This window comes from Copidosoma floridanum, unplaced genomic scaffold, assembly GCF_036245765.1.
Source record: "Copidosoma floridanum isolate Cflo_tuat_1 unplaced genomic scaffold, Cflo_Japanese_pri ptg000011l, whole genome shotgun sequence".
Classification (NCBI taxonomy): domain Eukaryota; kingdom Metazoa; phylum Arthropoda; class Insecta; order Hymenoptera; family Encyrtidae; genus Copidosoma; species Copidosoma floridanum.
In genome coordinates this window covers 11,370,296-11,394,044 of record NW_028321888.1, presented here as the reverse complement: position 1 = coordinate 11,394,044, position 23,749 = coordinate 11,370,296, and the positions used below count along the sequence as shown (strand labels likewise).

At 33.9% G+C, this 23,749-nt stretch overlaps 1 pseudogene; it reads left to right on the top strand.

Moving 5' to 3' along the window:
* Positions 1–81: 81 nt before the first annotated feature.
* LOC149375182 (IQ motif and ubiquitin-like domain-containing protein) lies at positions 82–23,749 on the top strand (annotated as a pseudogene).

Genomic DNA, 23,749 nt, shown 5'->3' with positions numbered 1-23,749 from the left:
AGTTCACCCAATTACACAACCCATCACTCATGCTACTCTCGTACTTTGCATCTTTGCTCTCACTTTCGCAACGGGGGGAGCATGTTTCGTGTTCAACGAAACAACACGGCTAGGCTGATGTTCGAAATAAAAGCGAGCGGTGGTGGCCGCTCAGATGTCATTGGAACACGCAGTCGTCACCTTGGCAACGGAAAAATATCGGTAGCTAGCGTTGTAGTTCAGGACAGTAAAAAAAGTGGTTTTCTCTCTCTCTCTCCATTCTCTGCAATCTTCGGATGCGCACGCTCGCTAGTTGTTCCCCAAGAATCGGGCAACATTTTTTTCGCTCCTTGCCGTGTTTAATACGGTGGAAAGGCTACAGAAGTCGGCGCCGCTATTCGATTTCTCCTCGACACTACGCGTTTCATCTCAGTTGCCAGGAAAGGCGAGGCGCGATATTGACAGCGCAAGAGACGAGAAAAGACCACCGGGAAGTTGGCTTTCAAGAATTCAAGGAGTTTGACGCCTCAGGGTTCGCAAGTCCTAATTCATATGCAAAGGGTGGCCACCCGGGTTGGGATCACAGTTCAGCTGTGCATTTAGGTAGGATCCTCCTAGTTCAAGCGCAGTCTCTTGTCGTCAGGCAAGGGCACGAGACTGAGCCTACAATGCACGAGTATTTTTGCACGAGTTCTTTTCACACGAGTTTATTTACCCTTTGCACGAGTTTTGCCTAGCATGCTAGCGTCTTTTTTTCTTCCTCTCTTTCATTTTCCTGTTCTTTCTCACTCACCTTTTTTTTTTACACAGACAACTTCGAGCTGCTTTAATTAGTTGTTTTTTTATTTTTCCATTTTGTAAATGTGTTGTAAAACTATTGTAAAATCAATGTTTGATTAAATATCTTAACCCCAGAACCATGCGGACTTGCGGTTAATTTGCATGCTTTAAGAGTAAGTCAGACGTAGCCTCATAAAAAATTAATTTAAAATTATCCAGGTTCTCTGAGAAAACGGGAAGCTGCGACTCGGCGAAATCATATCCGAGAAGCAATAAAGTAAAAAAGCTAATTTAAAAAATTAAACATCAACTTTTAGAAAATAGAGTAGTGACATGCAGATTTATTATTAGGTTTAAGACCTAAAAAAAGGTCTTTTTAACTATGGAATATCACAAAGAAAGATGCCAACCCCAGAGAAATATTATTAAAGGGTACTTAACAAATAATATCGAGAGTAGATTAATCTGCAGTTAAAGACAAAATAACATCACTAGTCTTAACTAATGAGAGACTGGCGTACGTGTGCTAGGAAAAAACATGTAAAAAGATGTAAAGACACAGAGCACGCCGTTTGTAAACGAGAGCACAGCAAAGAAGTTAAAACATAGGACTTGTGAATGTCAATTGGATACGCTTTATAGGGAGATCTCTGATTTTTCTAACATCTTTAAAAAATTGTTTAGTTTAGAAGAGAATATTGTAACGTATTATGACTCATCAGCAGCAACGCACAAGATTGGGGATTCCATCTAGTCAAAGCAAGTGCGGCAAACGAAGCTATGACCACGGAAACAATAAAAATAAAATCAGGTGCAGCAATGCACTGGGGTCACCAGTTAGCAGAGGCCAGATTGAAATTTAAGAAGAAAAAAAGGAACCGCATTTCAAGAGATCCTGGAGGGAAAACGAACGTAAGTGCAGGTTTACTAAGCAAAAACGAGAATAAGAGGAAAGAAGAGAGTGACGGAGAGGCTTACCTTATTATTCATTGTCATCTTAATAAAAAGGAAATCATATTGAAAAAAAAAACAATGAAAAATGAATAAACAAAAGCAATTTAAAAGTATACACATGGATACGGCTCCGCCTCCCTAGTATATATCCCCTAATATACATTCAACTCCCCAGAAATAGATAATCACTTAAGTTTCATAAAACTTTCTTAAAAAGTTTTCTCTTTAAATTTTATTAGGATGAAATTTTTTTCGATTTTCATTTTCCTTTATTATATAAAACCTTATCATTCCATTCATCTTGCAGTTTTCTGGTAAATGTCTTAATGTAATGAATCCAACCGTATGTTTTGAAGATAAGCGAAAATTAATTTAAAAAAAAAAAAAAAAAACAGCTTGGTTTGCGTTAAGTAAAATCGACGCGTGTTTCAGAAAACAATTGTTGTAAAAATAAATTGAAAATATTAAAAAAAAAAAAAACTTAAAAAATGATCGATGATATAAAAATACATAACAATAGTTAGTATAAAATGTTTAAAGTTATTGCAATAACTGTATAGGTTTAATTAATCTCAACACTGAAATTGATGTAAGTTTTGATCAAACCAGCATAATTATAATTCTTTTTCAATAACGGCAATCATTTGCGTTGTTATTAATTTTAGAAATTATTTACGGCGATGATGTACGAAAGAAAGCCTTCTCTCTTTTACACATAAATCAAGTTTTTAAATCTAAAGACAAATCAAACTTATAGTTTAATCAACTCATCTAAAAAAATAGCCTTTATACATTGAATAAAGTTGACTAGTTCTTCTTCGTTAGGAGGCTCTACACAGATGCACGTATCTTTTTAAATACGGCAGTGATGTCACGCACGCGACACGTAGTAACACTAGAATCTACTTTGGTCTTCGTCAGTGACTCTTCAGACTTTTTCAAACAAGCATTTGCGCTGTTATATTCTAGTAGTTTTATAAAAATGAGTGATTGGGTAGATCCGATTACTGGTGATATTAGACCGGCATCCGAGGATCCTTGGACACGACCTCGTATAAATTTATTAATGTTCGGCGATAAACTAACGGGAATAAAACATCAGATCACGTCTCCCAGCAGCATATCAAAAAATTTGGAGGTTAAACTAAGCGTTGATTTGTCATTCAATTACAATGCTAAAGTAAGGCCATGAACTATGATATTAAAATATTAATTCGTTATATCCTCCTCCAAAAGACGACATTTCGTCCCTGTTTTCATGAACAAAAGCGCAACATTCCTTTTCGGTGAAACTTGCGTTCTCTGCTCATACAAAAGTGTTTTGTTACTGTTGCATATTCGCTACCTGGGCCCACGGCTTGAAATACATTTTATACGCAGATTTAGCCAAAATACTTTTATAGAAAGCATATGATGCGAGTTTTACTTGGAAGGTTGCTACGCTCTCTACCTTAAAAATTTTCTTGAAGGGAGGTAAAAAATTGAATACGCTACACGGAATGAAAGTGCGGTATCAAATCCGGGGTGTTTACACGACCCGATGGAACTATGCCGTAATATTGTCCCTTGGGGCGTATAACTATTATTTCTTTTATTTCTTGAATACTTAATAAAGTGGTATATTTGTAGGACTTAAAAAAAATTGATTGCACGGAATTTATTATGGATTCAATTAACGTTGTCGTAAGTATAAAGTTCTTTGTTTACATCTTTTTTTTGTTTTTTTTTTTTTTATTTTTATTATATAAAATCTTGCAATGATGATCAAAAACTTTTCGATATGGCAATATTTTTCTCAATTGAGTAAGAATTTTCATAAATAAAAGAGTATTAAAAATTGGCCGCCAACGATCAGGCTTATGAGCAGCTTGCCTCGCACGATTTTAAGGTATAGTATTATTTACTATGGTCGCTTTCTTGAACACAATTGCCTATTTTCCCCTCATCCTCCTGCCAGTAACCGAAGGCCACCCATCATCCCTTCCCTTATCTTTTTTCAAGGTGTTGAGTGCCTATCATAAGTAGAGGACCATTGTGTAGTAATATGCAAAAAATAGTTGTACATATGTACGTGTGACTCTGCGTTTTTCTTTCCACTGCTTCTCTCTTCTATGCGGTCCCGCGAATGGCGTCTTTAGCTACACTTGGATACTCTAGGCAAGGTGATCACAAGCCTACCCTTTGACTACCAATTTTTTGATTCCTTCTAATTGACCAACTGATAAAACGTTACACATCACAGCATTGGGAATTTGTAATAAATATTCTGCTAAGATTGTGAAAGACTAGAGCCAAAATATTCATAATTTTATGAACATAAAGTCATAGTACATTACGCACTTTGCGAGTGAGTTAAAAATGCCTTAGGCTTCATATAAATAAATAGTAAATATGAAATCTAGGAAACTTTTTGATCTCCAAACGTTGTGCGTGTACGATTTTACGTTTCCTAATGATCGGAAGTAAAAACTTTCAAGTGTTAATGAAAAAAATATGTTGAATTTCAGGTCACTGATAAATCCATTTCAGTAACAGGCATTAAAAAAAATAAACAAGACGACGACTCTGTAAATGCTTTTCCACAACTCATAATAAAATATACCATTCCAGATGAGTGCGATAAGGATAGCATTGAGACAAGACTTTGCTCTGACGAAGTTCTATGTATCTGGATTCCTGTAAAAATCGAGTCAGTTGTCGATGTACAAGATTGTAACAAATTTAAAAATATCGAATGATTCATTGTTACAGGCAATAAGAGAAAATGTAGCAAGAAAAAAAATAAATAATGACGTTTTATTATATAATCTATATTATTTACAAATAATTGGCTAAAACAATTTTATTTATCTTATAGTTTAAATTATATCAACTCAAAGTTGAAAATACAATTCCATCGTTTCATCATATAAAATAATTAATCCACTTTTTACTGTCGTCCATTTACTGTCCAATAATGTTAAGAATAATTTTTATGTCCAAATTTCAATTTAGATACTTATAACTTGAGAGTCTACTGTAAAAATACCTGTTATGTAGTAAACTTTGTAGAAAATTGTCCTATAAAATTTGTCCTTGTTTCGCTGTTGAACATTTTTTTGAAAGAAAAGAAGCTGTAGAAGAGGAAGAGCGAAGACGAGACAGTAAAGGGAAATAAGCTAGAGAAATTTTATACTTAACTTCGTTATTTGTAGTAAAAGAAAAGAAAAATTTTGTTTTAAACACTTATATTAGCAAGTATTATAATGATCTGACCAACAAACAAAAATTTAATACACTTTGTTGGCGTTCATCAGCAGTATGAATTTTTTGGTTCTCAGATTACATATGTTATCATGTCACTGATTCTTACTCGCAATCGTCTGATAAGTTTGATAATATTTTATGTACCAATAAAAGGCATCTCATTTAAAGATTATGGTTATAGTTCCGTATTTTTTTAGAATAAATTTTAAGAATATTATCGTGATGTTTTATTTCTTTTCGAAAATTTTTAAAAAACTTTTTTATTTTTACAAAAAAAGGAGTGGAATTTGAGGAGGTCCTACTTTGTTTTTTTCTTTTTTTGATCAAACATAGCTTTACACAGACGGCTCATTATGGATCAATTGCGAACAGTGAATTAGGGAACACTGTTAATTTTTATCAAAATAGCTCAAAAAAGTTTGTGCGAGAATTCTCTTATTCAAATCATATAATCTAAAAATTAATTTTTGTGGTTTGCTGTATCGGTCTAACCGTCTTATGGGGTATAAGGCCACAAAGGACGTGGATGCGTTTCTCTGTACTGAGAGTAAACTGAAAATGGCTTCCCATCGTTGTACAAACGGTTTTTTTTTTTTGGTTTTCTAATTTTCTTGATTTTCTTACATGGTTTCCTCACTAAATACAATATTAACAGCTTGTGATACTTTTCAAATAAAAATATGATTAAGCTAAGGACAAATCCACTTAGTAAAAATACAAACAGTGGAGCGAGCTCAGTAATGCCGAATGATGTAAATGTAACATCTTTTTGAACAAGATTCATTCTGCTACGAAGAGACTTAATCTTTTGAGACATTATTCCATTCTTCCTGCTTTTCTGCAGGCTGAAAAAATAATTGTTGAAATTTTTGAAAAATAGTTTTTTACTCACAAATACTTACAAACGACTCAAAAATGTATGGATTAGATCTTCTTTTTTTAAATTAAGGCTTATTTTTCTAAAATTAGCAAGTGGTATAGCATGGACTTTGCAACGTGAATTAGGAGTTACTGAGCTTGATATTATATCAGCAGAATAATAAGCCACCTTCTCGTTGCATATCTAAAATTAGAAAAAAAAAACTTTAAATGATTCATACACTGAAAAATAATCTGTTTTAATTTATTATATCTTTGTAGCTTTCAAACACTTTTGGGAATCGCTCATATGTATATTAGCCTGTAACTAGTGTACCAGCTTGTAACTAGTACATTGCAATATTTAACAATGTTTTTGTATTATCATTTTTCAAGTAAAATTATTTGAATATTTATAATGATTTTTTTCAAATAGTTCTTGGGGACAAAAATCATTCTTTGTAATAGAATGTAAGAAGTCTATTCTTAGAGAAGTACTTTTACCGCTATTGTAAGAAAAATTACAAAATGTTATAAAAAGAGTGTTATAAACAATTTTTGAATACTTTTTTTAAAGATAATGCATCGCCAAATATTAAAAAAAATTAATAAACACTCAAACTCAATATTTAAAATTACCTGATCCATGACTTCATCCATGTTTGAAGGCATACTATCCATATCCTTCAACAATAAGCTCAATTTTTCATTTACATCGTCCTTGGAGCTCTTATGATGTCATAAAATAAGTTTCTTTAAATAATGTTCAGAATTTAAATTAAATTTAAGTTTAATTACCGAAAAAATTTTTAAATTTTGAGAGCCTTTGAAAATGATCAATTTGTATGTGCCATCCTCCAGATATTCCTGAACATTTCTAAATGGTACGTGTAGTATTTCAACCGTCACAAAACTTGTGAAACAACCTGAGTACATGGAAATAATTATGAATGCTGTCAGATACAGCGATATTTTTGCTATTTTTGATGATAAGGAACTGAATTGCACATCTGTAAATTTTGAAGGAATGTTAGTATTAGTATAGTCAAGCAATCTTATAATATTTGATCTTCAATTTCTAGGACTCCTGGACTATATTTAACAGTTTGTAATGGCTTAACAAGTAAGTAGTCTGAAATTTTGCAACGTTAAGTAATTATTTATAATTTTCACTTTTTGAAGTTCAAGTTCCTAGAAATTATGTAAAATCTAAATGCATGTAGTATCCTGTACATACCACGAACAGATAAGTTATTTTACTTAGTTGGTGTGAAAATAACCTCTCCTAGCTCTTTAAAAAATGGTTGCACAATGATTTTATACGAAAATTATTTAATTTTTTCTAACTCTCTTATCGCCCCTTCTTTTTAAAAGCGTTCCTCTCCAAGCTGTAGGTCTTTGGTGGGGAGGTTAGTGTTTTGTGGCTTACAATTTATTAGTGTAGTTAAATCAAATAAAAAAAAAAATAAATAGTAGTTCTTGTACCATCGGTATACAGTAAAAAAAATTGGACCAAAAAAGTGAGGTTTATGTATGTTTGTGCCCAAGGAGCAAACGTTATTTTTTTTTTTTTTTTACGAGGGCACAAAGAGTTTGCACGTATGTTGAGAAAATAGCTATTTTGAATTTGGTGGTGTGTGTCTTCATGGCAAGCACCAGGCTCTGGTCGGATGCACACCAAATGCGTTCTTTATTTTTCTATCTCAGGCGTAGTAAAAGTCAAAGGGTTGAAAAAAACGTCTAAAAGAGAAAAAAAGGCTTTCGCCACACAATCGAGATCTAACCGGAATATCCCTACGGTTTCTCGCAAGCCCCAGGGCTTTTGAATATTTGAACATAAAATATACTGAAATTTGTATTTAAATTTCATAGTTTTTAAAGAATTAACAGTTCACTTTTTGAGAGGAAAGGGGGTGAAGATTATTACTTCAAAAATGATGTGTTTTTGTAATAAGTATTATTAACTTAAAAATCTTTTTTTTGCGTTAGATAAACATACTGACATTCAAATACAATAAATCCCGAAAGTATTAAAACTATGATTATTTGTCATATGAAATCAGAAGAACTAAATATAAAGAGCCTAAACTATTCTGGTAAATATAATTTGATTGGTTCTTGATAAAAAAAGAAATTGACAAAACTTATAGGTTTATTTATTTTTTTAACCTTGTAATTTTAATTGCATAAACAAGCATACAAAGGTCACACCTTTTAAATAAGATTTTTGCTCTTAACACCAACGGTACAAAAATTTCTATTTTTTTCTTAAAATAGGCTGGAATGAGCCCTCGGGACCCAGTACTTTTTTGCCCTAGGGTGCAATGGAATGAGTAAGCACAATATTTGTTCACAAGCACTACGTAAACTTTGCTCCTTCGGTAAGAATAATGGTATAAAAAGCTTGGGCACAAGCATACGAAGACCGCACGCTTCAAACAACGTAAATCTGTCTTTTAAGCCCTTAGTACAGAAACTATTATTATCTATCCTTTCACTGTTTTTTCGTCACTTAAGAGAAGCTACCCCCTGATTGTCGCCAGAAACATGAAAAGGACAAAAAGTGATTGAAAAAATACCTATCTTACTAATATATAAAGCAAGAACGCTAAAACCGTTGTAATCGCTAACCGCGAAAACTACTGAACCGATTTTGTTGAAATTTTGCACACTGATTCACGATACTTCCTAGATGGTTTTAGTATAGTTTTTATCGTAAAAAATTTAACAACAATATCAATAAATGAGCTTAAAGTTTTGCAAAAATACGCCAGCTTCTCACTTTAGTTCAGTAAAATCCGCTAGGTGGCGTCGACATAAAATCGAGGCTACCTGCAACAGAATTAAATAAGTGTGGTTATGATAGGCTGGAGCGTCTCGAAATAGATGTAGTTGAGCTTCGGAAGTTCAACGAGCTGTATAGAGATTGCTGATGACAGTCTTGCAGCTGGGTATCCCGGTTACGGACAACACCCTTATCCAAGGGGGAAGGGACCTAGGTGTCTATTCACCATAAATCTCGACGAGTGCGATCAAATAAAAAAAAATTACTCCAACCGATGCCGTTTCTGCCACAATACCAGGAGACATATCCAGCCAGAGCACAGTCTGCACCAACTCTTCAGAGTTGTGTGGCAGTCCCACCATCTTGCCTGGTACAGTCAGAGAATTTTTGGCTCCAAATGCGTAAGCCAGGGAAAACAGCTCTGAGGGTCACGGGCGGCCACAACTGCTATCTTCTTAGTCTTCGCGTCCCTAACGCCCCTACCCACATGTTCCCGTCTAACTATGAGCGGTTGGTTATCCGGGGAACGACCCGAGACGAGATATTATTTGGTCAGTGGCGTACCTCCTTCCATCACAGTCTCCGTAAATCGAGACTCCCAGGGTAAGAATCAAGCAACCCGTAGCCAGCTCTTCATCATCAGGTATAATAATAAAGAATAACCTGGAAGTTTCACCACTGGCGCTTTTTAGGGCCATTATAAGTATTGGCGTTCCCTACTTAACCATCAATTTCATCCGTTCTTTTTAGGATTCACCTAAGTGTAAACTATCTTGCCAACAAATACATATTTATTACCATTTCCGGAAGCAATTCGTCGACTAAAAGACTATATTAACTAAAGACGGGCACTTTTAAACCAAGTCAGCTATTCACTGGCAGACGTCACCTGCGGAGTTGTTCTTTGCAACGCTGGAAAACCCGGTGACCGACGACCCTATATTACCCTCTCGACTCTAAGCATTTAACCAGAAATCACTGATCCTCTCCAAGGTCTGCGCTGGGCAAACCTTTAACAGCTATGAAGGAAAAAAAAACTTGAGTTAATCGGACAGCCTCCACTGGACAAGTATAACTAACCAATCTTCCCATCTAAGATTACCAAAACAACTGAATCTGCAAAATAAAAAAGGTGCACAAGTATCACTAACCAATCTCCCCATCTAAGATCACCAAAAAACTGAATCTGCAAAATAAAAAAGGTGCTTTAGACACCAACGTCTTCGACGTTATACCGGGAAACGTTGGGAAAGAGCACTACAACTAGCCCCAAAGCTTCGGAGTTTGTAATTTTTCTCCCGAGTAGTCTGGGTTTTCAACATCAGGCCAGAGAAGATCACCTTGAGGTATCCAGGCAGTCACAATTGCTGTTAACTGAAGACTGAAAGAGTTTACTTAATAAGCTCACCGGTCTTTTTTAGGGCCATCGGACGTCGAACTACCTTGCCAACAAATATATTAGAACTTAACAAAGTTGACAGAAAACAGCTTTTAGGGGTCACAAAAATTTTAAGCATGCCCAAAGTCGCAAGAGGGTAAATTGGAAGAAAAACTTCGAATGTATCTAATAAATACAATTTTGCTTAGGCGTCAAGAAACTGACGCAGAAAATGTATCGAGATTGAAACAGCAGCGTCAAAATCAACAAATAAAGAGTCCATTATGTAAGAGATAAGCTTTTCATTGTACCCTCACAGCAATCTCTGAAATCTTTCAAGATCCTACTTCAGATTTTTAAATAAGTAGAAAATGTTTTTGTGTTTTTGTGGCAATAAAAATGTAGGGTTTAAGGCCCAGGACTTTGTTGCTCTGGAAATAAAGTTGTGAGATATGAGAAAAAAAAATTTTTTTAATATAAATTTTTTGGGGGTTTAAAATCTTTACAGCTTTAAATAATAGCCCTTCTCGTGAATTATACGGGAGAAACTGTAAATCAACGGCTTCTTATGGCGACCGAGCATCTTATGGCATAAAGAATGCACGGTACTTTTTAGCATAGTTATTTTTTTTTGAATTTTCACAACTTATTATTTGACCAAATAAACTATATAGATTCCGAAAAAATATGTTTTTAATAAAAAGAATTTTGTTCTGAGATATGTCAGGAATATGTGTAAAATTTCTAACTGAAAACGTTTCACAATACATGTCAACACACTACGCTGTTTTATTAAGTAATTCTCGAGCGAAGCCGAGACTGGGGGCTGCTAGTTATTTATAAGTCTACTCTTTGTCTGAATACATGGTACTGTTGGACAACTAAAACCTGATAAGTAAAGTACGTATAAAATTTTTGCTTGTTTATTGCAAAAAACAGTGTTGTCTAAATTAAAACTTATGTTTACGAATATTTTCTCGTAGCACATGATATTCCGAGCATAAAAATTTTTATTAAAAAACAGTCGACAAATTTAAGATTTCTTTTGTATATATACTCATACAAATCGTTGAGTCGTACCTTTTCATGTTATCTTCTAAATTTTTATTTAATGTATCAGTCATCAGTTTGACGCAATTTTTAATACTCATGCATATACTTTTTATAACTTCATTCCAATTTATCTATTCTAATTTGATTTATCTCATTTTTCGTTTAGCATAATGTTAACAGCGATAAGGAAGATAAATGTATCAGCCACATAAACAACTTATTTGTTATGAGTAATTCAAGGCGTACTTTACAATCTGCTCAACACGCTTTACCTTAACTTATTCGAGTACATTAAAGTATTTAAAGCAATAAAATAAAAGGCAAATGATGGAATATCATATAATAAATGAGTGCGCGATGGTTCAGTCGGCTATGTCTTGGATTGGCACGCGGGAGACCGTGGTTCGATTCCCGGCCAGTGCGACTTTACGGGCAAGTACCTCTGGGATTTTTTACATGTGCTTTTTCACCACGCAATGCTCCTCGAGGAGGGTTTAGGCGACTTCCTCGCAGCATAAATTGCCTAATTTCCCCCTACCTCCCCTCCCAGTCATGGGAGGCCTCCTATCCCTCTTCCCTTCCTTCTCCAAAGTGCTAAGTGCCCATAGTAGTGCCCTTATCAAAGAAGCCGGACATAGAGCACTATAATATAAAAAAAAAAAAAAAAAAAAAATCATATAATAAAGTATAAACAATAAAACAAAAGTGTAGTTATAGAAAAATTCATTAATAATATCCTGTTTTATTCCTTTATTTAGATTTTCTTATTTTATTGATTTATTTGCAATGTCATGTACTATGTGACAAGAGATTTGCCCACAAAATTCAGTGAAGGTGACAACCTTTTTTCACGATGTACATGTTAAAATTTTATCCATATAGATGATGTGTTTAGGTATAATATCAGCAAGTAAATCACAGAAAAAAGATGTCACCATCGATTAAACCTATAATCAAAATTTGTTCCTCATAATACACGACATGGTCAATAGAATAAGCCCCATTTCAAGGGATTGAAAAAGGTACAGCGTACCGAAACAGTTGTAACGTCTTCCTTTAGAATAAATAAATATATATAAAAATCAATTACAAATAAATTTGTTTCAATTATCACCTTTTTTTTTTTTTTAATAAAATGATACTTTTTGTTTCAAAAACATAAGAGAAAAAACTAACACGAAAAAGATAATTTGGATTAAATTGTCATACAAATCTCGTACGATATAGTATCAATAACGTGGTGTAAGTGTAGGTGCTTTAATATTGTCAGAAATTCTGTAACATTTTACCTGTATATTCCTGGTGAACCAACACACGCCATACTTTTAAAAATCCATCCGAAAGTTTTTGGATAAATCCTCTTCTATCATTATGTAATACTAAAATTAAACTAAACAATATTGATGGAACAACTACGAGTATAACCAAGAAGTACCAGATATACTCGCTCAAAATCTTTTCAACAAAAATAAGATTAAACGTGACACAGAAGTAAAGTCATGATTAGTTTATACTCTAAATTTTGATACCTCAAAATATGCTGTCCATGAAATTTCCTTGGTATCAGGTATTTTATAATATAAATAATCTTGAAAATCTATGATTTCAAATAATCTCTTAGCCTCATGCCTATTTTTAACAGTTGAATATTGGCCAGTTATAATAATACTTTTATTTAACAATTTTGTGGAATTGATTGACGTATTTTTAACACTTGAATTCGATTTTTTTTTTATGTAGGTAAAGTTTTTATACTCAAATGCTAATCCAGAGTCCGATGCAAAATCTTCAATTATTTCTGAATCAAAATAGAAGGCTGCAAAATTTGCCAAAAAATAATTAATTTTTTTCTATGCTATAATTGTTGTTTCAAAATAAACCAACGTTTTACTTAATAAATTCGTTACCTGCCCAAAAATTTTAGCCGATGCTCCGGTCAAATTCTTCCGTCTCTCAGTAAAAACTCGATTGTCTTCAAAGATTAATTCGTTTGCCTTGCTCCACTTGAATAATTTGTTAACTTGTAATTTATTTCCAGAGCCGAAGGTAAACCATTCTAAGATGTCGTTATTACCTTAACATTTAACTAAAATTTCGCTCAATGCGTTTAGGTGGAAATAATTTTTTTTAGGACGACGACATATGTTATAAATTTGTCCAGTGGCAGCTGACTTGAATAATAATAGCCAAACATGTGGCGATAGGTCATAATCCTTGGAGAAGTGCGAAAAATTTACAGTCATTGTCGCGGTTCAAAAATACAACAAAGAGTGTTTTTGAGTAATTTTTTATTTTGGGGTATTTCACGGGAAGATCCGGTATAGTCATTGCGACCGAGTAAACCTGTTTTTTCGAAAATGCCTTAACCATGTTAACTACTGAATGAATTTCTATAATATTGGGAGAAAATTTAAATTTTATATACTCATCTCTTTAATTAACACTTAACGTTTGCTCACCTTCGTTGCTTCTATACACGATGCCTATGCTAGTCGTTTTATAAAAATTTTGTACCCCCAAGATTAATGGGATGTCATCTTCCATGTTATCGCTTGCATGACTTGGCACCAATGGCATAGTGGTTAACATAATAATAATACCCGTAAGCAACATCATTTTCATCTAAAAATAGATTAAGAGAATATAAACGCTTGCGCACAGAATTGAATAAATCTTTGGAACGAGGTACTTTATACGACTTAGCAAAAACGATACTATTTACCGAGAGCATAAATTTTAATACATAATTAAACAAATATTGAATTAAATGAAAATATAAAATTTGTACAACTATACTATTTTTATTGCATGGTCCGAAATTAATTAGGCATGAAAATTGTACAATACGCATTTCTATATTATTGCTTTAAATGTATGTTAGGCTAGTATTCAATTATTTCAGACAAACTTTTTTTTTAAATCATGGATAAATTATAAAATTTACTCAACACTCTATAAAATAGTGGATGATGTAGTTAAAATTTTGTAGAATCTTTTGGTTAAACAAAAGTTTGGTAATGCGTATTAAGTTACATTAAAAAAGTTTTTACAAAAATCAAGTACTACTGTTATTAATAGGAAAAAAAATGCTTTTTAACTATTTACTTATTTATATAACATCGAAGATAGCTTTGATATAAAAATTGTGCGGTATTACACCTGTTTTGGCATTTATTTATACTAAGAAAAACAGCATGATTTCGCTAATGACGAGATCAATATATTTTGGCATTAGAGAGAACTTAAGCATGTACTTACGTAATAATTTGACTTTGGTAATGCTAACAATGACTTCCAAGAATTCCTTAGATTAAACTAGGCACGGTTGGAACAGACTCTCTTTCGATCCTGGGAGTTTTGGTGTCTCGAGCTTCGCAAGACACTTCTTGCCAGTGACTACGGAGTTGAAAGGTAGGCTCCTCCGTCAAACTGAAATGGAAATATCGTGCAAAGTGATATACACACATACGTTCACACTCACACGACAATAAAATCTTGGACGTAATTTAAGATTAAATTTAAAAACTTTTTTTAACCTTTTTACTATATTTTTGCCTAAGTATAATGTAAGAGTTATTTACAGAGACAATGAAATTTTTTTAAATGCTTTACTTCATTTTATTTAGAATATCATAAGGTGCCATGTATTGACAGTTACATGCATCTAAAATTAGAGCAAAGCATAATTGTTACGTATATCATTAAAATTTTAATCTGATACAGGTATTTTAAGATAAACAATTTACAATACACTAGAAAAGATGGTTTTTGCATTTTTTTCAAAAGTCAATTTTCGTAAGTTTAATTAATCACTCTCAATGTTAGGTGTATCATCCTTTACATTCTAATTTTATCGTAAATCTATGATGAAAAATCAAAGATACAAAAATCTGGATTGAAATTAATAACTAAGAATGCAATAAATAAAATAACGGGTTCGCCGAAATCTGCTTAGCTTTTGGTAACATTTTTTTATCGAATGTAATCTCTTGTTGAAGAAAAGCTTGGTTAAGTGTGTAAACTTACATAAAAAAAAATTAAGCAAATTAAGCGCCGATTTGCAAAGATTAAGCACCAGTGTTATTAAAAGAAAAAAAATTTTTTAAGGATTACTTAATATGCATTAAGTACGTTAATGTGTAAAAAACTGCATGTATCGTATATAACAAAATTCAAGCTTTTCTATGCTAATACTGCATTTTAATAGTTAAAATTGGCGCCAAATAAACTTTTTTTTGACATATGCTTATGGTGAAAAAAGAGAAAATCTTATGTTTGTTTCCGCCAAGGCACACTTTAAATCATTATAAAAATAATAATAACAATAATGATATTGATTATTATAATAGAAAAGAATCGTAATAGTAATAATAATTAATAACAAGAGTAGTGATTATAATGGCATCAAAAATAGAAACAATAAGCAAAGAAACAATCACATCAAGATTAAAAATTCACTCTTTTATATAATCTCAAAGATATTATAGCTTTTAATTAATTGAGAAGTATTTCGCTGCTTCTCTTTTAAAACGATATATCAGTTAATAGAAGACAATATGATTCCGCTAATGATGAGATGAATATAGTTCTGTAGAAAGAAGACTTCAACATGCACTTACTTAATAACTTGACACTCGTGACGCAAACAATGATTCCCTGGAACTCCTTGGACCAAGTTGGGCACGGCTGGAATAGACTCTCTTTCGATGCTGGGAGTTTTGGTATTTTAAGCTTCGCAAGACACTTCTCGCCAATGTTTATGGAGTTGAAAGCTAGGCTTCTTCGATAAACTAAATCGGAAATATTGTATGCGGTAATCACTTTATGTTGAAGTGTTGTCTATCTGGCGCACTGACAGACTGTCGTTTTGGTGTTGTGCCTTGAAGGGTATGGTATTCTATTTCCCACTACCAAAATTTACTGGCCATCAAGTGGGAGAAATGTCACGCCCATCAACATACTTTATTCCTTCCACACTTCCCCTCTTTTTTCTGTATTTTTGGAAACAAAAAAATTATGAGCCAATCCATGTAGGACGAGTTACAATGAAACTAATAAATGACAAATTTTTGGATCACTTCAATACAGATTTAGTATTCTTAACGATTAACTTTTCAATTACTTTGTTATTTTATAAAACATTCAATTATTTAAATGTGTTTATAAAAGTTTATTTGGTACATTTAAAAAAGTTTGATGTTGCTAATTTTCAAACTTTAATCGGTTTTTAGCCTGCCAAATTTATCGAATGACCGAAATTTCTACGACTAATTTTCGTACGAATCATGATTTCTCCATTTTTTATGCAATTTAGAAATTTGATGTTCAATAACTGCTGCAGGTACGATTATGTTTTTTAGTTTTCTTTTATGAAATATTATTGGATAGTTGAGAGAATAACCGTATTTTACTTGGTTTCCGGTAAAAATTGCAAAAAGTGAGAGATATTTTTCTTCTGATTGTGACGAAGTAGTTTGGTGCACAGTTGCCAATTTTCATATGTCAAGGAGAAAATTGAGTAGTACAATAAAATCAGAAAATAAGAAATATAATTAAATACCTTTTAAGTAATAATCACTTTTTATTTTTATTTTTATGAATTAATTTTATAAATTAATCATTTAAAAGAATAAACTACGCTGAGTTTCTTGAAACTTGATAATTGTAATATGGTTAGTTTGTATTTTCTTAATTGTAAGAAATTCAGTATTACCTACTTATGAAAAAAACTAAAGATGAAAACATTAATACTTATAAATATTGAAAGGAAACTAAAAATAATAACTTGGTCTTCAGTAGATTGAGCCAAGTGAGTAGTTTTTTTTCTTTTTTTTTTTAAATTTTTATTTCCTAAAGTTAAAACATCGAGGAAACGTATTTTCTGTGCTAGTTTTTATATGCGTGCTATAAGTGTATATACAAGCAAGATTATTTGAGAACAGGGATTAAATCAAACGTTGCTTCAATATTTTAGGCATCATTTTATATTTCAGCTATTTCTCCATGAATCGCTTAACTGATCTAAATAAAAAAAAAAAAAGAAGGATAGTAAAAAAAAGGCTTTATTCCGAACACATACGTATACAAAACTCCCTCAACGCACCCCATACTCCAGCGGTTAAGGACATATAATTATAGGCTTTTATAAAAGTTTCTACGAGCTTTTCCTTGCCAAGGCCAAAATTTCCGATGGCTCATCTTTACTTTCTGGCATAAAATGAACTAGTGACTGTGTAGAATTGAGCCAAGGAAGAATACTTAATTTCCTAGTATAGCGCGTGTCCGTACTAATGCGTTCAATGTGCATGACAATACAATTTTACCACCTTCTACTACGCAGCTATGCTTATAATATATTTACAATCATTCGTGTATGTCCTGCGCGTGTTTTTTCTTCTCGTTTATTTTTCCTCTAATCTGTTTTTCTTTCAGCACTGACCCACTGGTTAATATTTTATATCATCGATCCAGTGCCCGTTTTTGGATGTTGGTAGAAAAAAACAAGCTAGTTGTTTCTTGGTGTGTATGTATTTCTATATTTAACGTCAATGTAGTGACGCTTCGATGAGCACGTTGTTGTTTTTTTTGTAAGGAAAAAGTAAAAAAAAATCAATACTTGTTATCGACCAGAAACTGAAAAAAATAAACAATAAGTCACACCTTAACATTTTGTTCAGCACAGGTTGAATAAAAATAGATGAAATATTCTCGTTTTGATTTTGACGCTTGAAAAAATATTTATGCATTAATCTCTATCGTAGTTTTATTTTTCAGTGAACTGCATCTCAAAAAGCAAGTAAAAATTTTGGATACAACCAATGAATGTTTTTTTTTCTATGCTTCCAGACTTATTATTTCTATTTCGAATATGAAAAAAATTAGGTGATCCAGATGTGGATTTTTAGGGATCAATTTAGAAATTTTAACCATAGCATCCTGTCAATTTAAGAGTACACAAATTTTCTACCTTTTGCATATAGTTGAAACAAAAATAAAGAAAATCGTATTTTTTTTATTTTCTATACCTTTACTTCTTTCTTTGGTCTCTGCTTACAACGAGAAATATTCCATCGAGTAAACCAACGTGTGCGTCAGTGATTTTCAATGTCAATGACATAGTTTGCAGTAAATAATATATTGAGCCACCCCTAACATCATGACTACCACCACCAAACTAGGCCGATGGAACATGAAGTTTATTGCTCCAACCAATTACAATGCAAAGTAATGCCACGTACCTACTCGCAGCAAATAAGAGCTACTGTTGCTTCTATCCTTCAACTACGACAGCCAATCTACTCAAACTCGATAGCTTTTTCTCCTACAGTACCTGCGCCAACGAAGGTAGGGTTGACCAAGCGCCTCTTTTCCCCTGCCACCACAAGATTTGGATATTTTTGGCCTCTTCTGCCACTTATTCATGAGTGTACAAACGATGTATTGATCTTTGGCGTATAGTACGTAAAATAGTTTACAATAAAGAAATTTTGTTGCAGATAGTTTATGGAATCAAAAATTTAGTAGACGTGCAGACATTTCTACCCGTAATGGAATCTTCTATTTTGTGCGCAGTATTAGGTATGACTTTAAATAGGAAAGGGACATTCTTATTTGAAATGGTCAATAATTCTATCTTGTAAACTTTTTCAAACTTCAACCTCTAGATGATAAGAATACTTTAATGTTAGTCCGAAGTTCCAAATTTTTAAAAACTGAAGTCGTTTGGGATTTTAAGATTCTACGTAACTTGTGATTATGTCGTGTTACCATATGAATAGTGCTCTCCACAAGTTATTGTCTCAGAACAGATGAAATGGTCAATAATCTTATTCTGCAAATTTTTATAAACTTTAACCTCTAGATGATACACATGTTTCAAAAAGAGCTAGAACTTCCGAATTTGTATTAAAACTGAAGTTGTTCAAGATGTCAAGATATCACCACCAGATTCAAAGAACCAAATAGGAAATACTACTAAACACTGGTATAACTTAGTAATTTATTATCTTCTTAGGGGAACTCATCGGTGCAATCAATTTTATGCAGCGTTAAAATTTTTTGAAGAAAAAAAAAAAAAAAAAAGGAACGAAGGGCAAAAGTATTATAATTTTGGACTAAATGTAAAGTTAATTTTAAAAAATTTATCTCAAGTTGGTTGAAGTAAGTTTATATTACAAAACAATCGCATCGACAGTATATTACTTTTGCTTAAAATTTTCAGACCTTCATTTCTTCGACGCTCGAGATGTGCCCGATATCTGTGAAATGTAATAAAGTGTATAATCTATTTTCACTTTTTTGATAATAGGAATGCCCTTCATAAGTTTTGAATATTAAACAATTTTATGTACCGTGAGAATTTTTAATTTTAAGATTTTATTTCATTTTATCATTTTTTAAGGGGTAAGAGATACTCAAATTGTTATTGTTAACGACTTCAATATAATACTTGTTTTTTTATTTTATCTATTTCATACTGATAAGTAAACATTTTATTACATCAAATCAAATTTTCATTATGGAGAGTTCTCGGTTGAATTTAAAAACAGACATAATGATTTAAAAAAAAAAAAAAAAAAAAATTGACTGACCATTATGGCCGAAAGAATAAGTATCTCAATGAACATCGAAATTATCAAAACTATGGCAGCGAGAGTTTATTTGTGAAAGGTCAGCTGGCAAACTAACTCTTTCTTTAAAAAAATGGTTAAACCATTTTGCTTGAAGTAACAAATGATCCCCTTCTAATTCGATCGATATTACACCAGTATGTAGGTACTAAGACATCGGATCTCACGTTGTAGTCTATAATGGATTCTGTTTGGTTCGTTTCGTCGATATCGAAGTTAAAGGGAGATGCGCAACTATTTCATTGCTCCATATACGTATGCGTGTACTCTAACTTTTCTCGTAATACACCTATCCATTGATGGATGTTTGCATCCTCACGACTCGTTTCACAGCATCCATCTCTTTTCTGCCCTGCAGAAATTAATAACACGATGGGTCCCTAAACATAAAATAAGTGCACTCACGGAAGAGAGGAGAAGTAGAAAAAAAGGGATAAATAATAATAATAAAAATATTTACAGAGTCTATCGTGGTCGTCGAAAGCGTATCAAGGACAAACAAGGATGGCGACGGCTCGAATCGTTTACCTGGAAAACTCGACGCGGATGATGGGAACGAGGATCTTACGGCCAACGATCGATCGTCCCTTTCTACCCTCGAGTCATTGGAGGATTTTTATCGGTGGTCTCGATATTTTTTTAATGCGTCCCTCTCAAGGATGTGTTCCGATTTTTGTTGTTTCAGTTGAGTTTTTCACGATGAGTTTTATAATTTTTTAAAATATATTACACATTTTTACGGTAGTTTTTAAAGATTTTTAAGGCTTTTTTAATATCTTTTGAAATTAATTTAAAGTGGTGATCGTAACTCTTTTTTAATCGTAAAATTAATAATTTCAAGATTGCTTAGTTATAATTTTGATATCTTGAATTTTTTTTCCAATGATTATTTTTTATTGCGATGTATTTTTCATTTTGTCAAAACAATGAGCACATATAATTAAAAAATCTTACGACAACATACATGTCTTATTTTAAAAATATTTTTAAGGTTCCTCTGTTTATTTTTATACGAACGTTACTACTTCAACGAAAATGCACGTGTATACAAGTGTGAAGAGCACAATTAAAAAAAAAAAAAAAAGTTTAAAGTCAGACTTTTTTACAATCGTCTTCATACAATTTATGTTTATATCAATAAAAACGAAAATCTTTACAGTGTTTTTTTTACGCCTTGAAAATACATAAGACAATAAAAATCATGCAACGACAAAGGCTTGGAGACATTAAAAAAAAACAATTTTTTCAAACCATCTTGAATGGTCGAGAAAAGATGTCTCAAAGGGATCATGGAAGGATGAAAATGAAACGTCCTTACGAGACATTTGTTATGATTTTTCATTTGTCCGATTAATAGTCCAAATAGTTTGAACAAAAGTAATTGAACTTCTCGATGCACTGCAGCACCAAACAAGCCATTCCGTCGATCCAAGAAATCAGCAGCAAACTCCACTTGATGAATAATCCAGCGGCAACCAATAATAGGGTCATCAAGCCCTTGGATCTCGCGGTTTTGCGGAGATTAGTGGAGCACTGGAGCGTCACCGAGGAAGCGAGAATCCGCGAGTCCTACAACGAAGCCGAGTCGAGGATTGCGGAACGAGCGAGGAAGCTGGAGCAGGAGGTCGAGGCTTTGCGGGCGATAGAAAACTCGAGAAGCAGCATCGCTAGGAGAAGAGCCGAGCGTGCAAGGGCCAACTTTCTCCACATGCTCGCGAGGCCTGTTTTGCTCAGAGGTGATTATCGATTGCATTGGACGTTAGACAACAAGGTATAGTACACCTCTTATCATGTTTGGAATTGATTTGCTCCGTGAACTGACAGGATAGAGTCTCTTTAAACACAGGTAACAGTGGAAAAAGAGTACTACTTCTGAGACAATATCATCAAAATCGAGATACAATCTTTTGATAAATAAATGAGATACCAAACCAACTTCTCACCCAACTTTGACATTTGCAAACATGTATTTTCGTATTACGTATCTACGTGGAATATCTCGAGACGAAATATTTTTCCACCATATCTTTTATTCCCCTTTTTTTATCCATCTTGGCTTCGAACTCTCGCACGGTAGCCCTGAAGTGTAAAATTGAATAACTTCTACGTTGGACGCATACAATACACACATACGCTGACGTACGATTACAAAGAAAAAAACTGTACAAATGCAACACATTAAAGGTGTTGATCTGCTCTCAACTCAATATTTATCAACTCTTTTGAGTTTCAATAAATAAAGCTTGTTAATTCTCAGAATAACGTTTCCGTGTATTTATAGCGTAGCGACAAATTTAACAAAAAAGTCCCTTTTTGCGAGCACTAAAGTACAATCTTGTAGGTTACAACGCAGGAAAGCAGCCAGTAAGCATCGACACATTGAGCGTCCAGCGAGCCCGCGAATTCAAGGACGTGTACGATGCCCTGCGGACTCCGGACGACTACGACGACAACAACGAGCAACAGTGCGACCCGAGCAACCGCGTTGAGCTCCCGTACTTGATCAAAAGAATCGCGTCCCAGCATACATTTGCAGCATCGACGAGCCTCGAGAACTCGATAGACCAGGAACTGTATCTGCTGGAGCAGGCTGCCTCGCCGTCCTCGAGACTCGAGCCGCGGCGTCTATTGAGACACCTGAGGATCCGCGTGAGGCTCGCCTCTCTCAACTAAGCTAAGAACGCCTTAGCTCACCACGACAATCGAGCCAAGGTAAGGGAACTCCCGTAAATTTACCTAGTGTGCAGTATACACAGTAATTTGTCTGGAATCAGAAAACCGTGAGCAATCCGATTCTTAGTAGTATGAGTCCAAGTTTGGTCAGACAGGAAAATACTTTCAAATCAGTTGTCCTGTTTATCCGACTTTAAGTAGTGCGAGTCCAAGTAAGATCAGTTAGGTGAATATTTTCAAGTCAGTATTCATATTAATCTGATTTTAAGTAGTACGAGTCCAAGTTTGGCCAGACAGGAGAATATTTTAAATCAGTTTTTCCACTGATTCGATTCTAAGTAGTACGAGCCCAAGTTCAGTCAAACATGATAATATTTTTTCATCAGTATTCCTATCAAACCTATTTTAAGTAGTACGAATCCAAGTTTGGTCAGACATGAGAAAATTTTTCAATCAGTATTCCTATAAATTCAATTTTAAGTAGTACTAGTCCCAGTTTGGTAAGATATAAGAATATTTACTAATCAGTTTTCCTGTTGGTCCAATTTTTAGTGGTGCGAGTCCAAGTAAGATTAGGCAGGAAAATAATTTCAAATCAGTTTTCACATTAAACTGATTTTTAGTAGTACGAGTCCAAGTTTTTCCAGACACGAGGATATTTTTTAATCAGTATTCCTATAAATTCAATTTCAAGTAGTGCGAGTCCAAGTTTGGTCAGATATGGACAGATTTTTTAAAAATATAGATACACGGTTCTTAGAAATGTATCATCAATACAGCAGAAAAAAAATTTTAATGAATTCGCAGAAATCAACGCGGACGCGACTGTGCCCGTCATGGGGGCATCTCAGGGGACTTGAGGCTTTTAAGACCGATCACCGCGAGCGGGTCTCGAGAACGTTTTTCGACTGCATGGCTCTCAGGCCAGGGCGCCGACCTGGCCACTATCCAGAAATCTACGAGAGGTTGCTCAGGGAGCTGCAAAGGCACGAAGCTGTTAGGTAGCCCCACCCTTTAGATCATTCCAAATTTTTTTTTTCCCACTTTAATTCCCTTTTCGTTTACCGCAGACAAGACGGTGCCAGCAGCCTTGCGTTTGACGTGGGTCCAAAGGCAGTTGGTTACCTGGTGAAAGACATATGGCACGAGCGCTCGGTATTTTCGGGGTGCGACGAGCTTGAGCGACTGCGGCTCGTGAGGCTTGACCCTCGCAAGCCCTGAACGCCATGGAATAATCTGTTGGCTACGAGACGCGAGACTCGGATGCACAAGGTGCTCGCGAGCGATTCCTCGGGCCCACTGGATGCCTACGACGGGGAGCTGGTTCGCAAACTCAGGAGGATGAATGCACTGTCGAGACTTTACTTTGAGTCAATGGTCAGGTACCACTCGGACCCGGGGATGTCTCTGTGA